This window comes from Dioscorea cayenensis, unplaced genomic scaffold, assembly GCF_009730915.1.
Source record: "Dioscorea cayenensis subsp. rotundata cultivar TDr96_F1 unplaced genomic scaffold, TDr96_F1_v2_PseudoChromosome.rev07_lg8_w22 25.fasta BLBR01000573.1, whole genome shotgun sequence".
NCBI classification, from domain to species: Eukaryota; Viridiplantae; Streptophyta; class Magnoliopsida; order Dioscoreales; family Dioscoreaceae; genus Dioscorea; species Dioscorea cayenensis.
In genome coordinates, this window is record NW_024086964.1 from 68381 (window position 1) to 81162 (window position 12782).

The window sequence follows — 12782 nt, forward strand, 5'->3', positions numbered from 1 at the left end:
TATGAGAGATAAAGCAATGAATACAACTCGATGATGCAAAATGAACATAAACTCAGAAGGAGAATCCTTTCTGAGTAACCAAGTCTAAAATAAAATGCAAAGAAAGTAAAAGAAAGGAACAGTCAAATGTCGGTGTCGCGCTCGGGCGTCGGTGCTGCTACTGCTGCTGAAGACGCACATGGTGGGTCCACCAGTGCTGGGGTCGAGGATGGAGGTGCTGGAGGAACTAAGGGTCTAGATCTCAGTAGATCTCGTAGAAAGTCAAACCGGGCCATAAGATCTGTGTACTGAGCCGACTGCATAGCCCGGAGCTCTGCTACCTCAGTCCGAATCTCTCTCACATCTGTCTCCAGCCTCTCAATATGATCATAAGCTCGAGTACCAGGTGCTACAGAAGGTGTGGGAATCTGCTGGACACCCCCCGCAGTATCTCCTTCGCTCCTGGTGGTCTCTACGGTAGTTGTAGCAAGAATATAGACTCCTGGCCCAAACCTCCGTGCCAACCCCATCATCCTGATCGTATCAAATGCAAGAGGAGTAAGCACAACTATCCTCTCAGCACCATGTAAGGCGTCGCCCAAACCCATTCCTAAAATAAGTCTGGTGATATAGGGGCCAGCAAATAATAAACTCACTCTCGTCAAATGACCCTGGTACTGCAGAATATCCACTAGTATGCACCCCAAGTGAAGTGGTACATTGCGGGCTATGGAGTATAAAAAGAGCAAATCCAACTTGGTCAAAGCAGCTGTGTTATCTGCTCGACCGGTCACGGACCTGCTGATAACTGCATGCAAATATCTGTAGCTGAACATAGATAAGCTAGAGGCCTTCGACAACCCCAGTTCATACTCCCCATGGCCACACAAAATCCTATATGCATGATATAGAGTCACTGATACTGGAAAATCTGCCGGTAATCATCCATACTCCACTATACCTGCGTAAGCAACATCGTACATGCCTGTCCGAATCGAGAACTCAGTGACACTCATGGAGAATGTGTGTCCGAATGCCCAAAACTGTATCGCCTCCGTGGTGTCAAATCTCCCGTGTATCAAACGAAACTCAAAAGACGCTAAAACCTCAAGCGTCAATGCGCGGTAAGCTGGCTCCCTGATTGCCAATAGCTTCCTCCAGCTTCCCACTACTAGCATCTCATCAATTTCATTAGCCAGCTCGTCACCCTACTGAATATCTTTAAGCACTTGCAAATCTGCGAAACAAGTCTGACCAAACCCGAGTGCTGAAAGTCTCTCAAATCGAGCTTGTTGCTCAGCGTTTGAGAAGTCCATGTGTAATGGCTCGGGTGCTGTGAGTTTGAGATGCTTCACTTCATTTTTCCTCATGCGAGGTTCCATATCTGTAGTACAAAAGAAGAAAACGATCAAAGAATCTCAAAAGCAATATACTACAGAATTCCACACGTGCTTGTGGAAATTACCCATGCCCATGTGGATATGCAGGGCGTGAAACTCTGGCACGCGTGCACAACAACTCTCAAAAATTAAATTTAAAACCACTTCTAAATGCTTCCTAAACATACACCATGCATGGAAATTCGCAATCAACGATATTTAATCTGTGAAAAACAAGAGTTGGCGAAGAAAAGAGGATGAAAAGGTTACCGAAGAAATGTTATGAAAACTCTGAAAATCGGTATGATATGTGAAGCAAAATCCTCCAAAACAACGATGAGCGGTCGGACAGATGATCAGAAGTAGTTTTTAGGCGACTGGAAATGAAGAATAAGATGGATCACAAGCTTTTTAAGGTAGAAATCGCGTCTCTTGGAATTCTGTGCATCCACACAGGTGTGTGGAAATTCCCCACGCTCGTGCGCCTCACTTCAAGAGCACCACAGGGGCGTACACACGTCCCTGTGCTCTCTCGGGAAAGTACTCCTTTGATTCTGACCGCTCTCACACGGGCGTGTGGAAAATACCCACGCCCGTGTATCCGATCCATAGGGGAAGACGCACGCCCCTGTGGCTTCTCTAGACATCCGAGAAAAAATACCAAGTGTTATACACGCCCGTGCGGAACTTCCACACGGGCGTGGACATTCACATGCCCAATTCACAGGGGCAACTGCACGCCCCTTTGTTTTCTCGGGATTGAGAGAACTCCTCTGCAGAGTTTCACACGGGCGTGTGGAAATTACCCACGCCCGTGCATGGTTCACAAGGTTGCCCACAGGGGCGAGTCCACACCCCTGTGTGCTCTCGGGAAAAATCTGCCCAACTCTGCAGGAATCCACATGCCCGTGCGGAAATTACCCACGGACGTGTGACAGTCACATAGTCGTTCACAGGGGTAGCCACATGCCCCTGTGCCGTCTCTGGATGAGCTCGCAATATACACCCACGGGCGTGTGGAAATTCCACACGCCCGTGTGTTTTCTCTGGATAACTTAGAAAAAATCTGCAGGCTCTGCAAAAATTCTCTGAACATGTTTGCACACTCAGAGCCTGCCCTATTATACAAATTTTACCAGTGAAAAACATGAAATAGAACCCAAACGACCAACATTTCGCCAATTCCTCATAAAACACACGATGATTTTAAAAACCCACAATAAAACCACAGCACAAGCATCTAAAAGTTAGGACACCAAGACTTAACAATTTATTCATGCAAACAAACTAAACTAAAAGATACAAAAACAGTAAACACTTGGGTTGCCTCCCAAGAAGGGCTTGTTTAACGTCATTGAGTTTGACGTATCTTTCTTACCTCACGGGGGTTCATGAATGAAGGTTGCCCTCTTACCCATAACTTGAAAGCATGATGAGCAAAGTCTCTTGAGGGTAGAGGGTGTACTATTGGGCTTCGGACCACCTAGCAATGGTTCATCCAACTTTCTTGGTTCATTTATGTCTCCGATAGTCATGGAGTGTTTTCGGTGGCGTCTCCTAGCCCTCTTCATTTTCCAGGGCATCTTCTTCAATATCCCCGTGGTAGATGTTACTTCTTCAGTCGTACCAAGCATCATGACTTCTTCATTGCTCTCCTCTTGGTCGAACAAACCTTCATATGGATCCGGGTTGAACATTTCCTGCATGTATTCATCAACAAGCTCATCAGTGGTTTCTAGAAAATACAAAGTGTCATCAAAATCGAGAGAAAGCCGCATGGCTTCAGCAAGGCGGTAAGTGAGTTTGTCATCTCCAACTCTCAATGTGATCTCTCCGCCGTCCATGTCAATCAATGCTTTGGAAGTCTGCAAGAACGGTCTCCCAAGTATCAAGGGTACATCCGCATCCTCATCGACATCTAGCACTATGAAGTCAACCATAAAAATGTACTTGTCCACCTTGACAAGAACGTATTCGATGATGCCTCTCGGATGTCGCACCGTTCGGTCCGCCAACTGTAAAGTCATCCGAGTAGGCCTAGGCTCTCCCAAGCCTAGCTTTTGGAAGAAAGTGTATGGCATGACATTGATACTTGCCGCTGAATCCGCCAATGCCATTTCCTCACCTAAGTTGCTGATGTTACACTGAATGATGAAGCTTCCCGGGTCTTTCTTCTTGTTCGGCATGTTCTTTTGCAATACTGTCGAGCATGAAGTATCTAAAACCACTGAAGCACTCTCCTCCCTCTTCCTCTTGTTGGTCAACAAGTCTTTCAGGAACTTCGCATACTTAGGCATTTGAGCTAATGCCTCTACAAAAGGAATGTTGATGTGGAGTTGCTTGAATAAACTTAGGAACTTATTATACTGTTCATCCCCTTGGTCATTCTTCAATCTAGAGGGATAAGGGATTCTTGGCTTGAAAGGTGGGGGTGCCACCTATTTCTCTTTCTTTGCTCCCTTCTCAACCTCTACAACCACGGGTGCGTGTTATTTTGGCTTCTCACTCGAAAGCCTACCTTCAATCTCACGACCACTTCTCAAAGTGATCGCCTTCACATGTTCTCTAGGGTTGGTTTCCGTATTGCTTGGTAAACTTCCATGTAGCCTTTCGGAGAGAGACTTCGTAATTTGCCCGACCTGATTTTCAAGGTTGTGCAAAGAGGCGGTGTGGTTGCGAAGTGTAGCCTCGACTGATTCAAACCATGTATTTGCAGATTGAACAAATCTAGCCAAGTGCTTCTCTAAATCCGTCATTCGGGTTTCCAAGTCTGAAATTCTGTTTTCCACTTGAGGGGCTTGTTGTTGTTGTTTGAAACCCGATGGCCCAATGGCCTTTTGTGGTCCTTGATTACTCCATAAAAAGTTGGGATGATTCTTCCAACCTGAATTGTAAGTATTACTATATGGGTTCTCTTAAGGTCTCATGCCATTACCTACAAAGTCAACGTTTTCCACTGAAGAAACATCACCAATAACGATCGGGCAATCGGAGGGAGCATGTCCTCCACCACAACCAGTGTAATTGGTCACGGCCGCAACTCTATTCGAAGCTATGAGATCTAACTTCTTACTAAGACTCTCTACTTGCGCCGCCAATGAGGTTACCGCATCAATTTCATGGAGACCGGCCACCTTTTTCTTCTCCCTAGCATTCCATTGGTAGCTATTTAACCCTATTTCCTCAATTAATTGACAAGCCTCATCAGGGGTTTTGCTACCTAAGGTACCTCCTGCTGCCGCATCCAAGAGTTGTCTTGTACTCGGGTTCAAACCATTGTAAAAGGTTTGAACAATCATCCACTCCGAGAATCCGTGTTGCGGACACTTTCTCAGGAGCTCCTTGAACCTTTCCCATGTCTCGAATAAAGACTCCAATTCCAACTAAACAAAGGACGAGATCTCATTCCTAAGCTTTGCTGATTTTCCGGGAGGAAAATAACGGGCCAGAAAAGCTTCTACCATCTCCTCCCATGTAGTGATTGATGCTCTAGGTAATGAGTGTAGCCACTGCTTCGCTCTCCAATTCAAGGAAAGTGGGAAGGCTCTCAATTTGATGGCATCATCGGTCACCCCATTTATCTTCAGCATATCGTACACCTCGAGAAAGCTCTCTATGTGACTGTTTGGATCCTCATCAGCCAAACCGTTGAATTGTGTGGACTGCTGCAGCATATGGATGAATGCCTGCTTTAGCTCGAAGTTCTGAGCTGTAATTGGGGACGCACAATACTTGATTGTGTCCCCAACACTGAAGGTCTGGCATAGTCGGATAGTGTTCTGATAAGTGCTTGAGTAGACATATTTTTATATATGTTTTACATGCATTGAGCATCATTTTTACTGTGGTTTATGTCTCATATTGTGTATTTGGTGTTCTTTTATGCATATAGGTTGTGAATGCCTTGAAGAGTAAAAATGAAACAAAGATAGGCTATAAAGACACAATGTTGGGAGTTCTTGTTCAATTCAAGGATCAAGACACGAGAGCAGTTCATAAATGTGGAGATGTGTGCCAACTTCCAAGAAGATTCAAGTCAATTCACTATTTGGAAGGGCACAAAGGTAGCCACATCTTCATATTCCTTCTCTTTGTGAAGATTGCAAGTCCTCTCAAAGATACGTCGATGAAGAAAAGTTTTATAGCCTACCACATGGACGCGTGCCCGGACATGTGGCCTTAAGAGAAGAGTGTTCGGATCGCGTTCTGTGAAAAGTACTGTAGCAATTTCAATGTAGCAGTACTGCGGCAAAATTACTGTTCACGCGGCCGCGTGGAAATTCCACGCGCCCACGTGGAAATTTCTGCAGCCCACGAGGCCGCGTGGAAAATCCACACGGGCGCATGAGGGCACGTGACAGATGCGATCTAAGGCCTATAAATAGCCGTTTTGCTCTATTCTTTCTCATCTTTTGTGCGGCTGTTGAGGGGTGAGATGGCTGGGGTTTGGAGAGGAGGTCTTTGCGGCTTTAGAGGCGCTTTGTCACCAACTTTGATCGATTCCTCCTCCGTCATAGCATCGAGGAAGCTACCGGTGAACCTAGCTTCGGAGTGGGTCCTTCAAGACGTCGAAGCTCTCCATCAAGGCCATCAGTTCATATATAAGGGGGTTTATTTCTATGGTTTTAATGTACTTTCATTCATTGATGGTGTGTTTTGTATGTTGCTCCATGGAGAGCTAGAACCCTAGAGGGTATTTGGGCTTGTGAACCCTAGGATTCTCATCTTTTGTGTATTTGCTTAGTGTTTCTATTTAATCCGAGTTTGATTAAGTTTTAATCTTGTATTCTCATTGCTTGCTTGTTTAATTAATCTTTGTGGTTGATCGGATTTGCATGATTTGTTACTTTGATGTGAGAGAGGTCTCCATTAGAGTTAGAACTTCAAGGTTAAAGAAGGTTGAGAGGGTGAGTCATGAGATAGTGGAGTGTCCCCTCTCCCTTTCGATTGAGTGTATTCTATCTCCGGTCCTTAAGCTCTATGCAACCATATTTGGTGTGAGGCATGAATTTAAGAGATTTCTCCGCCGGGACCTTGTAGGGGGTTAGGATCCTTCGCCGGGAATTAGGGTTGGATCAATTTTTAGGAATCGGATACAACTCTTGGAATTCCTATAGTGCTTTGCAGTCATATGTGGTGTGAGGTGTTGAGATTGAGCGATTTCTCCACCGGGACCTCGTAGGGGACTAGTATCGGTGATCGGAAGGCCGGATCTGATTATATTTGGATTTCCACGACTTAACTTACTCATCATAGAAACACTTTGCTTATTCGGTACCTAATACCTAAATCCTAGGGGGAGCATTGCCCGAATACCCCACTTTTACTGATTGAGATCTCCATCCATTTTACCCTTGCATATTTGTCTCCGGTATTCATTTCTTTGCACATTAGATCACCACACCTTTCCATTTATCATTAGGTTAGAAAGCAGAGAAGTAGTTAGTACTAGTAGCCCTGTTCCCTGTGGATTCGACTACCCACTCACCGGGGTAATTATTACTTTGACACCCGTGCACTTGCGGTTTACACGCATATTCGTATGCGTGTCATGTTCACTGTTGCTCATTCTGTTCTGCCATGTTTTCATATTCCTCTACTTCCAAATCAGCTGAATTATGTTATTCTTTCACAGGTTCTTTCCCTTTTCTTCTAAGTGTACGTTCAAGCTCAGGGTCTCCTTCAATCAATATTGATGGATTCCCTCGGGTCATAACCTGGAGCTGCACCAAAAAGAAAGAAAAAGAAAATCAGAACGATGATAGAATAAGAAGATATGAAATAGAATGTGTGGTGAAATAGCTAAGAAAACAAAGTGCAAAGTATCTCAAAACGCCTACTCCCCGGCAACGGCGCCAAAAACTTGACAAGGTCCCCTTGCGTATATCCCGCAAGTGCACGGGGTTGTCGAAGTAATAATCCCGGGTGAATGGGTATCGAATCCACAGGGAGTAGGGAATAATAATACTTAACTTGACTCTTAGCTATGCAAAATATCAATAACGATGAGTGTGATAATGATTCAATTCTCAACAATAAAAGCAACAAGTAAGAGAGCAAAAGTAAAGAAGGGGATAAGGCAATCAATAAAGATGGGGTACCCGGATAATGCTCCGCCTAGGATAATTATTTCAAGTGCAAGAACCCTCTATTATGCTTCCTAATCAATGCAATGGTGAGTCGTGGAAATCCTTAATTACATAGTCCCAAATCTAAGGTCAACTATGCCTAACTCTATACATGTCCCGGAGGAGAAATCGAACAACCTCAACACCTCGCACTCTCATAGAGTTACAATCAACTCTAGGGATTCCAAGTGATAAATCTCTTTCTTCTTATAGACCTAACCCTTTGGTCCAGGTGGAAGGTCCCTAACCACAATTGAGCCCAAGATACTAAGATCACCTCAACGCTTCACTCCGTTGCACGCGCAACTAAGCCCCAGCGGAAGTTCATCCCTTAGACCATTCACTCTATTATAGCCGCAAAGAACTCGAGGAATGGAGGTAGAATCTATCATGCCGGAGGGGAAAGGGGACGCTCCTGTACCTCTCGACTCACCCTCTCAACCCTCTCCAACCTGGCTTTGTATAACGCTCGTGGTATGTCACTCACTCACAAGGTTACCAACAAGAACTCTCAACCCTAGTGTCACTCTAGGGGAAATGTTCATACAATCAAGAATTCAAGGTTGGAACTCACAATAAATATCAATTTATTGAAAGCATAATAAAGAGGTTCAAAGAAACAAATACATCCTAGGGTTCACAATACCCGAGTACCCTCTAGGGGTTTAGTTCTCCATGGAGCTAAGTACAATCAAAGAAATATAATGTAAAAGCAATGAATCCATAAAGAAACCCCCTCGATGGTCGTGTCGGTGGTCTTGTGGAGAGTCCTCTACTCGTCGTTCAAGGATTCCCTCGTCCGGTAAAGGATACGCCTCGATAGAAGCTCCCCTACCAACCTTCTTCCTAAGGAATGACGATGTCGGAGCCATAGAACCTCTCCAAAACCTTGGCCAATACCCCTCGAAACCCTAGCTGAAGTCCTCTCTCAAGTTGTGGAAAAGATGGAGAAAAGAATACCAAAATCGGGGCTGAATCGGCTTTAAAAAGGGCTGGAATCGGCTTTAAAAAGGGCTAGAATCGGGCTACTACACGGGCGTGGATGCTCCACGTGCCCGTGCGGAATTTCCTCACGGGCGTGGATAATTTCCACACGCCCGTGTGGATTCTCCGTTTCTCTGGTTTCTCGGCTGACTGTGAGCAGTGCTGCTACAGTATATGCTACAGTATTACTATAGTGCTCTGGTATAGTATTCGACCTGAATAGCTTCCCAATTCCATACTTTCATCGGGGTAACGCAAACGAGCACACGTTCACGTCGTGGATCACTTGCTTCTTCAATGGTGTACACGTTGGTGGGGCTCTTGTTCTATGTGCATAAGTCGGAATGCTCAAATGTGACTGCCTTTGTGCCCCTCCAAACGGATGTGCCCACTCGAATACGAGGAGGTTGGCACACACTCTAGCATCGCACACTTGACCTATGTCTTCGCTTTTGAATCTTAGCAAGATTTCCTCCAAAATTGGTGCATTATGATCCACATTGGCCTATTTCCTTCATACTCGGCCTCACAACCCTACCTGGATAAAAGTAACATAAAAACACACATATTAGTGTAAAAACCCGAGAAAAGTAATGCTCAACATAAGGAATGAACGCTTCGCATTCGTATCGCACAAGCACTTATCAATGGATTTCCTTGTTTCCTCATGCCATTACCCACAAAATCGACATTCTCAACCGAAAATGCATCACCAATAGAGATTGGGCAATCGGAGAGAGCATGTCCTCTATCACACCCGGTGCAAGTAGTCATGGCCGCCACTCTATTCGAAGTTAGGAGATCTAACTTTTTACTCAATGATTCCACTTGAGCCGACAATGAGGTTACTGCATCTATCTCATGGAGGCTGGCTACCTTTTTCTTCTCCCTAGCATTCCATTGGTAGCTGTCTAACCCCATTTCTTCAATTAATTGAAGAGACTCACCAGGGGTCTTGCTACCTAAGGTACCTCCTGCTGCCGCATCCAAGAGTTGCCTTGTACTCGGATTCAAACCGTTGTAAAAGATCTGAACAATAATCCACTCTGGGAATCCGTGTTGCGGTCACTTTCTCAGGAGCTCCTTGAGCCTTTCCCACATCTCAAATAGAGACTCCAATTCCAACTGTACAAAGGACAAGATCTCATTCCTAAGCTTTGCGGATTTTCCGGGAGAAAAATATCGGGCAAGAAAATCTTCTACCATCTCCTCCCATGTGGTAATCGAGGCTCTAGGTAATGAGTGTAGCTACTGCTTCACTCTCCCCTTTATGGAAAATGGGAAGGCTCTCAACTTGATGGCATCATCCATCACCTCGTTTATATTAACCATATCATACACCTCGAGAAAGTTCTCTATATAATTGTTCGGATCCTCATCGGCCAAACCATTAAACTGTGCGGATTACTACAATATGTGGATGAATGCCGACTTCAGCTCAAAGTTCTAAGCTGTAATCGGGGGACGCACAATGCTCGATTATGTCCCCAGTACTGAAGGTCTGGCATCATCAGATAATGTCCGTTGCTGCTTGACAAGGTCCCCTTGCGTATATCCCGCAAGTGCACGGGTTTGTCGAAGTAATAATCCCGGGTGAGCGGGTATCGAATTTACAGGGCGTAGGGAATAAAAATACTTAATCCGATTCTTAGCTATGTGAAAGATCAATAATGATGAGTGTGACAATGATTCAATTCTTCACAATAAAAGCAACAAATAAGAGAGCAAAAGTAAAGAAGGGGATAAGGCAATCGATAAAGATGGGGTGCCCGGATAATGCTCCGCCTAGGATAATTGTTTCAAGTGCAAGAACCCTCTATTATGCTTCCTAATCAATGCAATGGTGAGTCATAGAAATCCTTAATTACATAGTCCCAAATCTAAGGTCAACTATGCCTAACTCTATACATGTCCCGGAGGAGAAATCGAACAATCTCAACACCTCGTACTCGCATAGAGTTGCAATGAGCTATAAAGATTCCAAGTGATAAATCTCTTCCTTATTATAGACCTAACCCTTTGGTCAAGGTGGAAGGTCCCTAAGCACAATTGAGCCCTAGATATTAAGATCACCTCAATGCTTCACTCCGTTGCACGCACAACTAAGCCCCAGTGAAAGTTCATCCCTTAGACCATTCACTCTATTATGACAGCAAAGAACTCGAGGAACGGAGGTAGAATCTATCACATCAGAGGGGAAAGGGGACGCTCCTGTACCTCTCAACTCACCCTCTCAACCCTCTCCAACCTAGCTTTGTCTAACGCTCGTGGTGTGTCACTCACTCACAAGGTTACCAACAGGAACTCTCAACCCTAGTGTCACTCTAGGGGAAATGTTCATACAATCAAGCATTCAAGGTTGGAACTCACAATAAACATCAATTTATTGAAAGCATAATAAAGAAGTTCAAAGAAACAAATACATCCTAGGGTTCACAATACCCAAGTACCCACTAGGGGTTTAGCTCTCCATAGAGCTAAGTACAATCAAAGAAATAGAATGTAAAAGTAATGAATCCATAAAGAAACCCCCTCGATGGAAGCTCCCCTACCAACCTTCTTCCTAAAGAATGACGATGTCGGAGCCGTAGAACCTCTCCAAAACCTTGGCCAATACCCCTCGAAACCCTAGCCGAAGCCCTCTCTCAAGTTGGGGAAAATATGGAGAAAAGAATACTAAAATCGGGGTTGATTCGGCTTTAAATAGGGCTGGAATCGGGCGACTATAGGGGCGTGGATGCTTCACGCGCCCGTGGGGAATTTCCACACGGGCGTGGATAATTTCCACACGCCCGTGTGGATCCTCTGAATTCCTGTTTTCTCGGCCGGCTGTGAAAATTGCTGCTATAGTATTTTCTACCATGTTGCTGCAGTACTCTGGTACAGTATTCAACCTGAATAGCTTCCCAATTTCATACTTTCATCTTGGTAACGCAAACGGGCACACGTTCACATCTTGGATCACTTGCTTCTTCAATGGTGTACACATTGGTGGAGCTCTTGTTCTATGTGCATAAGTCGGAATGCTCGAATGTGACTGCCTTTGTGCCCCTCCAAATGGATGTGCCCACTCGAATACGAGGAGGTTGGCACACACTCTAGCATCTCACACCCGACCTATGTCTTCGCGTTTGAACCTTAGCAAGATTTCCTCCAAAATTGGTGCATTATGATCCACATTGGCCTATTTCCTTCATACTCGGCCTCACAACCCTACCTGCATGAAAGTAACATAAAAACACACATATTAGTGTAAAAACCTGAGAAAAGTAATGCTCAACATAAGGAATGAACGCTTCGCATTTGTATCGCACAAGCACTTATCAATGGATTTCATTGTTTGTTCATGCCATTACCCACAAAATCGACATTCTCAGCCGAAGATGCATCACCAATAGAGATCGGGCAATCGGAGGGAGCATGTCCTGTATCACACCCGGTGCAAGTAGTCACACCTGAAGGGAACAGTGCTGCTACAGTATTCGACCAGAATAGCTTCCCAATTCCATACTTTCATCGGGGTAACGCAAACGGGCACACGTTCATGTCGTGGATCACTTGCTTCTTCAAGGGTGTACATGTTGGTGGAGCTCTTGTTCTATGTGCATAAGTCGGAATGCTCGAATGTGACTACCTTTGTGCCCCTCCAAATGGATGTGCCCACTCGAATACGAGGAGGTTGACACACACTCTAGCATCTCACATCGACCTATGTCTTCACGTTTGAACCTTAGCAAGATTTCCTCCAAAATCGGTGCATTGTAATCCACATTGGCTTCTTTCCTTCATACTTGGCCTCACAACTCTACCTGCATGAAAGTAACATAAAAACACATATATTAGTGTAAAAACCTGAGAAAAGTAATGTTCAACATAAGGAATGAACGCTTCGCATTCATATCGCACAAGCACTTATCACTGCTCATTATGTTCTGCCATGTTTTCAGATTCTTCTACTTCCAAATTAGCTAGATTAGACTATTCTTGCACAGGTTCTTTCCCTTTTCTTCTCAGTATACGTTCAAGCTCGGGATCTCCTTCAATCAGTATGGAGGGGTTCCCTTAGGTCATAACCTAGAGCTGCACCCAAAAAGAAAGAACAAAAATCAGAACGATGATAGAATATGAAAATATGAAATAGAATGAATAAATGAATAGCTAAGAAAACAAAGTGCAAAGTATCTCTAAATACCTACTCCACGGAACCGGCGCCAAAAACTTGACACGTCCGTATATGCATAAAAACCGCAAGTGCACGGGTGCTGAAGTAATAATCCCAGATGAGTGGGTATCGTATCCACAGAGAGTAGGG

General features: G+C 44.6%; 2 non-coding genes across 2 annotated transcripts; both read left to right on the forward strand.

Moving 5' to 3' along the window:
- Positions 1-4667: 4667 nt before the first annotated feature.
- On the forward strand, positions 4668-4774 carry LOC120254682. The gene has a single exon (XR_005534700.1). It is a non-coding gene; the product is annotated as a small nucleolar RNA R71 (small nucleolar RNA).
- Positions 4775-9521: 4747 nt separating this feature from the next.
- LOC120254684 lies at positions 9522-9628 on the forward strand. Its single transcript, XR_005534702.1, has one exon. It is a non-coding gene; the product is annotated as a small nucleolar RNA R71 (small nucleolar RNA).
- Positions 9629-12782: the final 3154 nt, after the last annotated feature.